Here is a 10,195-nt window from a genome sequence, read left to right on the forward strand (position 1 = left end):
ACCATAACAAAACAAAGATATTTATATTATGGCTCATAACAGTAGCAAAATTACAGTTATAAAGTAGCAATGAAAATAATTTTATGGTTGGAGGTCAACATAACATTAACTGTATTAAAGGTTTACAGTGTTAGGAAGGTTGAGAACCATTGGTTTAATACATAGTTGCAACTATTAAAGTCACCTACATCTAACTCAACACCCTGATGTCTTGTAATGTCACAAGAACATTTTGTTGAAGGTAATAATAGCTGGTCGTTGGCCTTAGAAGGATGACACCTTTTGTCTTCTACCTGCACCGAGTTAAAACTGCTGACTCCTCAACTGTCCAGCCATGCGTGGTACTTGGTTAAATTGAGCAGTGCCAGCTATTTTTTGAAATAACTTAAAACTTAGGCAAAGAATTGAATCTTGATTGCTGTTTTCTTCATGTTACACCTTTGATATGACACAATAACAAGGAACTAAACATTAAACATTTTTAAATTTTCAAATGAAAAATGGTTTTGGGGGGTGAAGTCTCTATACTTTTACCAAGAAAAATAGCTAGTGAAAATGTTGCTGGATAGTTTCACCAAATTCTACAAGTTTCTGTTTATACAGTCAGGCTCACACCCGTGATGAGTGGTCTAACACTGCACAGGTTAAGTCTGCAGCCTTTGCTCTCCCACAGAGCTCTTTCTCAGCCTCTCCCAACTGCTCCCACTGCCCTGCTCTCCTGGTGCCTATTTTCTCCTTCATAATATCTGAGACATTTGAAACAGACTAGCAAATTTTTTATGTTCTGAACCAGATAAATGTTTAGACTTGCTTTACAGAAAGACTGCAAGTCAGATTTGGTCTGTAGGCCACTGTTTGTCAAGCCCTACTCTAGATTGCCACATAATTTTCTTATTTTGCTTACTGTTTGTTCAAGGTTGAACTGTGTCCCCTACAAAAGATGGACTCAAGTCTTAACTCCTTTGGAAACAGGACCATTGCTGATGTGATTAGCAACAAAGCCCTAGAATTTGAAACATTAGAAAAATATTTTTTATAAGAGAGACACAGAAAAATGCCGTATGACAGACTGCGGAGCCTGGAGTGACACAGCTACAAACTAAAGTAATACTGGAGGCCAGGAGAGCCAAGGCAGGCTTTCCAGTCTCAGAACTTCTGGCTTCTGGAGAAAATAACATACTCTAACTTTACTGTTTATCACCCTGTAAATCTACTTGTTTGTTTGTTTGGTTAGTTGGCTTTTCCAGACATGCTTTCTCTATGTGGCTCTGGCTGCACTGGACTGCTCTGTGGATCCGCCTGCCTCTGCCTCCCGAGTGCTAGGACTAGAGGCGTGCACCACCACTGCCCGGCATCATTTCTCTAATTGTGAACCACCTGATCTACGACACTTCATTACATTAGTCCTAAGAAATGAACACAACGTGTGATTACCCAAGTAGATTGTAAGTAAAGGAGGCAGTTTTCTGTGTTTGTGCCATATCTCTAGAATTCAGAACCATCTTAGCATATTATATGCTTATTAAAGAAACATTTGAATGTGGATATAACATATAATACTGTTTGTTTGGGTTTTTTGTTGTTGTCTTGTTTTGTTTTTCTTGAGACATGTTTTCTCTCTGTAACAGTCCTGACTGTTCTGGAACTTGCTATGTGGACCAGGCTGGCCTCACAGAGATCTACCTGTCTCCACCTCCCGAGTGCTGGGATTAAAAGCTTGCGCCACCACCACCCAGCTAAAATACTGCAATTTAACTAGTGCTGAGTCTGTGTGCAGACACATGCCATAGTTTTAAGAAATGAATACTAGGGTTAGAATGGCTGGGCCATGTAGCAGGTGTTATGTTTAGCTATAGAGCTTTCTGGATGGTTTGAACATTTAAATATTTGCTAACTTTTAATTAGACTTGCTTCATTATTATTAGGTTTGACAGTTTTGAATATATATTCTGGATATAAGGCCTTTGTTAGAAATTTGATTTGTACATAATTGTTCTGCAGTCAGTCTGTGGCCTGTCGTTTTATTAAAAACTTTAAAAAACCTTTTTTAGTGTGCATGCACTATGTTCTTGTAACACTTTATAAAGCAAACAACAACAACAACAAGACAAGAGGTTTGCCTTTCCCCACCTATCTGCTCATTCTTATGCACCTTTTCCACTGCTGTGATAGCTTCACCAGTTTTGAAATATGTGGCTGCTACAATGTCAAACAAAGATAAAATGATAAGCTAGTAGGACTCCTAGATATTTAATATAGTGTTTGAATAAACAATTATTTAAAAAAAAAATACCATTCCTGCACATCAGTAATAATCAACTAAGAAATATAATAGAAAAAAATACTACTCATACCAGCACCAAAAGCAACACTAGAATAGGAAAGATCTAGTCAGAACTATACAAGTATTTCACAATATAAAAACGTAACACTACTTTGACCCAAGAGCAAAATAGTTTATTATAGAACTTTACACATTAATTAAAATTTCACATTAAAAACTAGAGACTAAGGGCCAATATTCAGACAACAAAAAGAGGATTTGGTGTACCATCATTCAGACATATAAAGAATAAAACATGCATGGGCACATAAGAACAGACAAGTCAACAGCATGAAATAAAAGAAGTTCAAGCCGGGCAGTGGTGGCGCACACCTTTAATTCCAGCACTCGGGAGGCAGAGGCAGGTGGATCTCTGTGAGTTCGAGACCAGCCTGGTCTAAGAAGAGCTAGTTCCAGGACAGGAACCAAAAGCTACGGAGAAACCCTGTCTCAAAAAATCAAAAAAAAAAAAAAAAGTTCAAGTGTATATAATCACTTTTAGGACTGGGATGTAGCTCAGTGGTTCACAGCACATCTTCATGTGTATGACTTTGTTTTGATCCTTTTGTCTGACCACAAAACAAACAAACAAAAATTTCAGATAAATAATAAAAAATTTATAAGCTGGGCATGCACACACCTGTAAGTCTCAGCTGGGGGGCCAAGGAAGGAAAATCAATTAAGCCTAAGACTTGGAGGCTAGCCTGGGCAATATAGGGACAACATACAAAACAAAATTTGATTTTACATATATATGTGTGTGTGTGTAAAATATATAAGATATACACACATCTATGTGTGTAGATGTATGTACGTATGTATGTATACACATACGTATAGCCACACATATCGATGTGTGTGGATGTATGTATGTATGTATACACATACGTATATTGTATATATCTTATATATACTGCCTCTCATGTCATTATTCAAAGATATACTTTAGAACAAGTACTATGAGGAAAAGTACAAAAGGTTATTTTTATTATACAAACACATTTCAAAGTTAATAAAAAATAAGCACAAAAGTCAGATTTTATAAACATATTGGAAAACACAAAACATTTATGACCTTTGAGAACAAATCTTTTACAAGTTATCTTGCCTATGTTAGTCAAATGAGAGTTTCATGAGTACTTTGATAAAGAGCCATGTTCTCACCATCACTCAAGACCTAAAACACTGCAAATACAATTGATGACAAACAGTTCCCAACTACAGGAAGCTGAATGCTAACAGGTAAAATATGTGCAAAGTGATTTGGGAACAGAATATCCTATTCAGGGCTCAGGGCACCCAGCTATAAAACAAGGTTACAGGTTTGAGAACAAGAAAACTGTGTAGGGTTGAAGACCACCAATGGGAAGGTCTACCAACAAGAACTGTGCTATCTGAAATAGAGCGCTGATGAAATCAGCTTGCACTAGGGGGTGCAATTGCAGGGGATGTATGTAAGATAGGACCTCCATACAAGAAAGGACTGCACAGGAGACAGCACCCCACTATTTACAAGTAATAATTAACCCACCCTTCCTTAAAGCAAAGGATGAAAGTGGCTACTAAAGAGACTCTGAAATTTTGGAAGCAGGACATTCAACTTTTAACAGGGCAGCTCACCTGCTTTACTGAAAGGCATTTATTTAGGTGCTTGTCTGGAGAGCAGTCCAGGCAGCTTGAAAGCATCGGTTTAGTCTCAGCACACACTAACAGACACAGCGCTCTGATTTGGGATTGGAGAAACTCACAAAATCATTCTAAACGAAAAAGTCCTGGGAGCCCTGTGACAGCACAAGTGTTTGTGACCTCCTTGCTTTTTAAATTCCTCAGAGCTAGCTTCTGGGTCAAAATGCAACCACACAGTGAAGTTGGTTCTTTCCTTTATTCACTTTTTTGTATTCTCTGCTAGTTTATCTCCTGGCCATGAATGAACCCAAAGATAAAGTACTCAGGATCTACTTTTCTTTTAAAATATTTACTTTGCAGACATGTAACTTCAATGATTACCTTACCTTCAAAACAAATTTCAAGAATTCTGGCTTGAATCTTCAATTCTAGTTATGTATCATCTTAGATATTCTGCATCTGATACAAATCAATTTAATAAATCTCCCCCTCAAAAGTACCTACAAACGCATATGCTCATGTACACATACAACATAATGGACCAACACACAGAAACTCCCCCTCTACACACACATCAATAAACAACTCTTCATTTTCGGTTGCCTAGGTTCTCTGATCTACCCTTTAACTTGACTTCTGTTACAATCCTTACCCAGACTTCTTCCACGGCCCTCTCACCTGCCTGTCTTTGTTGCTGACTGGACCTGACCACAGCACTTAACGATGGTACCGCAGCTCCTCTACCACCACCTCCTCTTCCTCTGATCACAGCACTTAGAAGATTTCGTCTATCAGAGAACTGGTTTCTTCTCTCTGCACTGCCCAGCTGATCTCCAATAGCCAGTTTGATTTAAAAACAATGGTAATAGAGGAGGCTGGCGTACAGTTCATAGTAGGGCACTTGCTTCCAGTGTGGAAAGGCCCTGGTTCAACTCCCAGCCCACTACATAAGACAGACCCTTTCCTTAGATGTCTCTCAAACGATTCTGCTATAATCCCAGAGAGAATTACAAGCAATCTGGCTTTTTACTCCAATTATGCTGAAATTATTCTTTTAGTTTTCCAACTGTAGAGTAAACATTTAAGCTCCTCGTTTTTCATGGCCTCAGCAAACTGGTCTAACTTTCATCGTTTCCATGGCAGCCACACCTAGATGGTAAGCTCCAGTGACAACAGACTTCTAGACTTCCTTAAAACACCTTCTCGAATGTGTGCCTGCCAGGCCTTCCAGGTTGATTCTACAAGGCCGGTGCCCTGCTGATTCCACCCTGTTCCACTGTTTATAACCCAAATGAACATCTCTGCGGAATTTCCCCCACAAGCACAAACATCTGTGTTCCCATTGCACTTTCAGAGTTCCCTAAAAGGATTCAAACTCGAGCACAGCAATTACACAGCTTCATAAGCTGAGAATCTTGAAGCCCTTAGCGAATGACTGAAGGAGAGGTTAGTTTATGTATCCATGCACATGTGGAAGTGGTACTGATGGAGAATTACGCCTGTATGCAGTGCTGAGGACTGAACCAGGACGGGCACATGCTGAGCAAGCACTCTCCTATTGGGTACGTTCCCAGCCTAATAATGAGCTTTAAACGACCTGGTAGAGCCATTTTACCCTGTCACTCATGTAGACAATATGAAAAAGTAGCATGTACTACAGTTAAGAGTTCGGCCTAAACTCAGGTTATCTAAGTATAAATATGGAATCTGACAATAATGTCTGTGTTTGGGGGCTTGCTGTTGTGTATCAGAGGCTACTAAGACCTACTTCTGTAAGGCTATGTTCAGAGACTGACATACAACACTGCACAAGTTACTGGTTATTAAATGAATATACTGTAAGTAACAGCACATGGCAGTCCTTGATAAAGTTCTACTCTCTCCATTCTGCCCTCCGTTCTGTTTGAACAGGATCTCTCTAGCTTCCCCTTTATCCAAACCTTATCCAGGTCTCAAGGCTGACCTCTAGGAAACACACTGGCTACTTCAATTCCAATCTTTACATCACTCATTATTTACTTGAAAAGCCTCTGTATCCAGGTAATTTTTCACACACCAGTTTGTCAATCCAATTTTGCAAACTTTCAAGAACCTAGATGCTATCTCAGGAATCTTTATTAATTCCACAGAAGGCTGAGTGCTTAGTAAAATAATCTCAACAGAAACCTCACCGGTGATCAAACCGCTCGGCAATCAAAGACACACAGAAAGCTGTGAGAATTTCCATGTTCCTTTTAGCAACATGTATCAAGGCCAGGTGATATGCGGCAAAATGAGGTCTGAAATCATGTCTAGGGAAAACCCCTTTCTGCTACTGCAGTGCTGTGGGCAACACTCAAACTATACTAATGAATTTTCTATAAGAAATCTGCCAATAGGGCAGTTTGTGAACACAGGATTTGGAATCATATCATTTTTGAGCCTGTTTCCATTTCTAAAAAGGAGATATTGTAACAACTACATCACAGGTATATAATAATCAGCATTCATCCTAGTATTTAAATGAAATGTCACATTCTCTTAGGAAAAGTATTTTTAAATGAGAACTGTCATAAATAAAATAGAACAAAATGTCCAGTTACATAACAACGTTGTATTAAATTAGCAGGTAGCAGTGTTTATGATATTATAGATCATCTATGTCAATAATACAAATAAGAGTGAAAAATTTTACTATAAAGTTTATCCTTATCTGACATTTCCCCCTTGCAAACTTTTTCTTTCATCTGTGAGTAGAATCAAATGGGCATAGTTATTCCATAAAAGAAACCTGTGGAAAACACGACTTAATCTACAATCAGATTAATTCTTTTAATACAGTATTCCAGCTTAGAATTCAAAATGTCGAATATGAACATGAACTTAAGGCGATGGCGATCATCCCCTCTAGTAATGAGTCAGTAATTTCAAATTAAGAGTTGTTCCAACGGGAAGCTGGCAGTCACACATGATCTAGAAGGGTTTGTTTACAGCACTGACCAGACCAAACAGCTTAATCTTGCAGAGGATTCACCCTGACGTTCCAGTATCAACTGATGACTTTTGAAGCAGTACAGCTGCTGGAACGTCCAATAACTATACAAATTAAACCCAAATGAGTTTCCTTTTGATGGGAAAATGACAAAAAGAGCAGTGGGCCAGGCCTTTGACAATGTCTTGTTTGGCGTTCTGAATTACAACGTCAATGTCGTTCATCAAGGAAAGAAGAGAGCCCCTGCTACTTGGAAAAACAAAAAAGAACAAAAAAACGTTTGCCCTTAGGAGAGGAGGTGAAAATTTACAGAGAGATGGGATTGCTGTAAGGCAAGTGGGATTTATTAGGAAGGGTGCGCAGAAGGGACGGGAGGAAGCCTTAATATTCATAATCACTGAACTTTCATCAACGCCAAAACGTTGCGATTTCTGGGTGAAAAGTTCACTTTGGGAAAGAGAAATCAAGAGCAGGGAGTGAAGTCAAGTCTGGGGCGGGTGGCATTTCAGGGGACACAGAAGACTACACTTTTTGGAGCCCTGTCCATAGCTGGTTCAGGGGACAAGGCACGGGAACTGGGAGAACGCGGGAGGCGGTCGCCCAGGACGCGCGATCCCGAGGGAACTTTGGGGTGGGGGGCTCCGGAACTGTGCGTCAGGAACGCGGCTGGAGAAGACGAGTAACAACGCCAGGGAAGTGGGAGCCAGGCGTGGGGACGGAAGGAATGCGGGGATTCCCAAGCCGGCCTGACGGGCTCCGGGTGTGCGCGCCGCTCCAGCCCGGCCCCGCTGGGCCCCGGGTGCCAGGTGGCGGCCGCGCCAGGCAGCCCGCCCCCTCCCGCGCCGGGGCCCTGCTCTCCTCACCTCAGACCGCGAGCCTCGCCGCTCCCGCGCGTCCCGCAGCCTCGCGGATCGGGTCCCACTCCGCCTGCCCCTCGGCTGAGCCGCAGCCCGGCGGGCTCGAAACTCTGGCCTCCCGACGGCACACGCCGCCCTCCGCCCGCGGCCGACCTAGGCTCTCCTAGCTCCGCCCCTTAGGGGCCCGCCCCCCAGAGTCGGAGTCCTGGACCTGATTGGCTCGGATCAGTCCCGGAGCGCGCTGCCATTGGTCAGGGGTCGCCGGAGACGAAGGGGCGGGACTGCGTGCAGCTGCGATTCCCGTAATGCGGCTCCCGGCATCCCGGATTCCCGTGGCTGAGCCCGGTCTTCTCTCCCAGACGAGATCGAAGGCTTCCCAGTTGCCGCTCCTCCGCGGGTGGCCGGGCGGAAGGTTCCATTTTCCCGAGGGTAATGGGGTCGCGGACCGCAGCCCGCGATCCCTCTCGCCCGGCCTTGCCTGCCTCCCTGGGCGGTCTTCCCCGAGGGCCTGCTAGCCTCGGGAGAGAGCCCGGAGGCCCTTGGGGCTCTGGAGGCGAGGGACCTCCCTGGGGATAGGGCAGGGCTTGGTGGCTGTGAATGCACACGCTAGTGGCGACCGCTTCAATCTTAGGCTTAAGTAAACGAACCTTACTTCTGTGCTATGTTTTGTTGTTAGTAAATGAGTTTGGGTGTGTGATTGATTTGTTCAGTGAGTCCCAGAACTGGTGACTTGCCATGAAACTCACATTTTTTTTTTTTTTTTTTTTGTGGTTTGCGCCTCCTGATCTGTGATTAGAAGTACCGCGGAAAAACCAATTTCATTGTAATTCACCACCCTTCCCTCGACTGAAAAATGAACCTAAAGGCTCTCGTGTGTGTGTGTGTGTGTGTGCCCCCACACACAAAGCAAGTTAAGAAACTTAAAGATAAGGGATGTGTATCTGTAAAGTAATACTTCAGTTCAAGTTGGTTAGCCGAGCATGGGGCCTGCCCTGGAGTGTGGTTGATATCAGTGTAACTCCGTTGGAGAAAACTGATTCTCTCTTTCCCAACATCTATCTTTTTGTTTGTTTTGTTCTAAAGGAGTGAAAGGACAGGAAGTTGGATGGATGGATGGATGGATGGATGGATGGATGGGTGTGTGGGAAGAGTTGAGGGACAGCAAAGAATATGATAAAAGTATACTCTATAAAATTCTCAATAAAAATCTTTAAAAAGATTAAAAGTGAAAAAAATGATTCAAAAAGAGAGAGACTGCAGGCAAGGGACTTTTGGGGGAATGGTAGGCTACAGTAATAGTTTAAGGAGCAAATGATACCCATAAATTAGTCATTTTAAAGTTCTTTGTTATGTTGAAGATTCAGCTGGAATAAAATGGATCAAGCGCAACATCTCTCCCTACTCCCCTTTCCTTCTCTCTCTGCTGCAGATCTCTGTACCCCAGCTCTAAGTCATGGCCCCTTAGCTGTTGGTGACATGCTTTGCAAAGCCACCGTTAAAGGAGTTCCAGACACGCTTGAGGTTGATGCTTCAACCAAAGATGTGTTCCCTTCTCGCCGCTGCTGTCTGCTAACTTCAGAGTGTGACTAGATAGGGTAGAAAGACTTGAAGAGACATTGTTCAATTGAAACGCTTACAAAGGTGCAGCTAAGGTGGCTTTGGAACAATGTATAGCGGTTCATGGTGCCTCTGCTTCCAGACTGTCAAAGCGCAGATCGCCGTGGCCCTGGAAAAGTGTGGAGTTTCTTTGTCTGCAAAATGAGGATAAAGGTTCTGACCTGCTAAGTTGCAAGAATGAAATTCTTTAAAAGGCAGAAAGGGTTTGACACGTGGTTATAACATCAGTTATCCTTGAATGGCTCTTATGCTGTTGCTTCTCAGACCTTCCTGCATTACAGCATTCATGTAAAGTTCGGTTTCTCTGAGGTAGTCATGAGTAGAAGGAGGTTAGTATCTTGAAACACATTCACCTCCTTGACCCATCGGTGGAGAATACGAAGGTCTATGCTGCCCTTACATATACGTACCTTATCATTTATTTATGGCTGTCAGTATTGGCCTTCTTGGCACTAAGAAATTCACATTTTATGAGAGTAATTAAAATCCTAAGCAAAGGGCCTGGAGAGATGGCTCAGCAGTTAAAATGCTCTATAGCTGAGGATCCAAGCTCAATTCCTACACCCATATTAGGTGGCTCACAGTTCCAGGGACTCCAGTACCCTCTTCTGACCTCCAAGGACGCCTGCATACACATGGTGCACATAAACTCAAAAGGACACACATTCATTACAAGAAAAATAAGTTTGGCAAACAATCCTGAACAGAAAAGATTAATCAGTGTTGGACAAAGAAGTTTCAGAACCACAAGACAATAGGAAATACCCACTCTGTGGAGGTTGCTAGATTTTTCCAGACTTC

General features: G+C 42.4%; 1 protein-coding gene across 1 annotated transcript in view; it reads right to left on the reverse strand.

Annotated features, from left to right (window-relative positions):
• The window catches only part of Il6st (interleukin 6 cytokine family signal transducer), a 37,936-nt gene extending 29,988 nt beyond the window's left edge, over positions 1 to 7,948 (reverse strand). The window contains exon 1 of the mRNA XM_057789737.1: positions 7,784 to 7,948. The gene's annotated coding sequence lies outside the window, so the exon portion shown is untranslated. The remainder of the gene's footprint in view (positions 1 to 7,783) is intronic.
• Positions 7,949 to 10,195: the final 2,247 nt, after the last annotated feature.

The sequence above is a fragment of the Chionomys nivalis genome, chromosome 15 (genome assembly GCF_950005125.1).
Source record: "Chionomys nivalis chromosome 15, mChiNiv1.1, whole genome shotgun sequence".
Taxonomy (NCBI): domain Eukaryota; kingdom Metazoa; phylum Chordata; class Mammalia; order Rodentia; family Cricetidae; genus Chionomys; species Chionomys nivalis.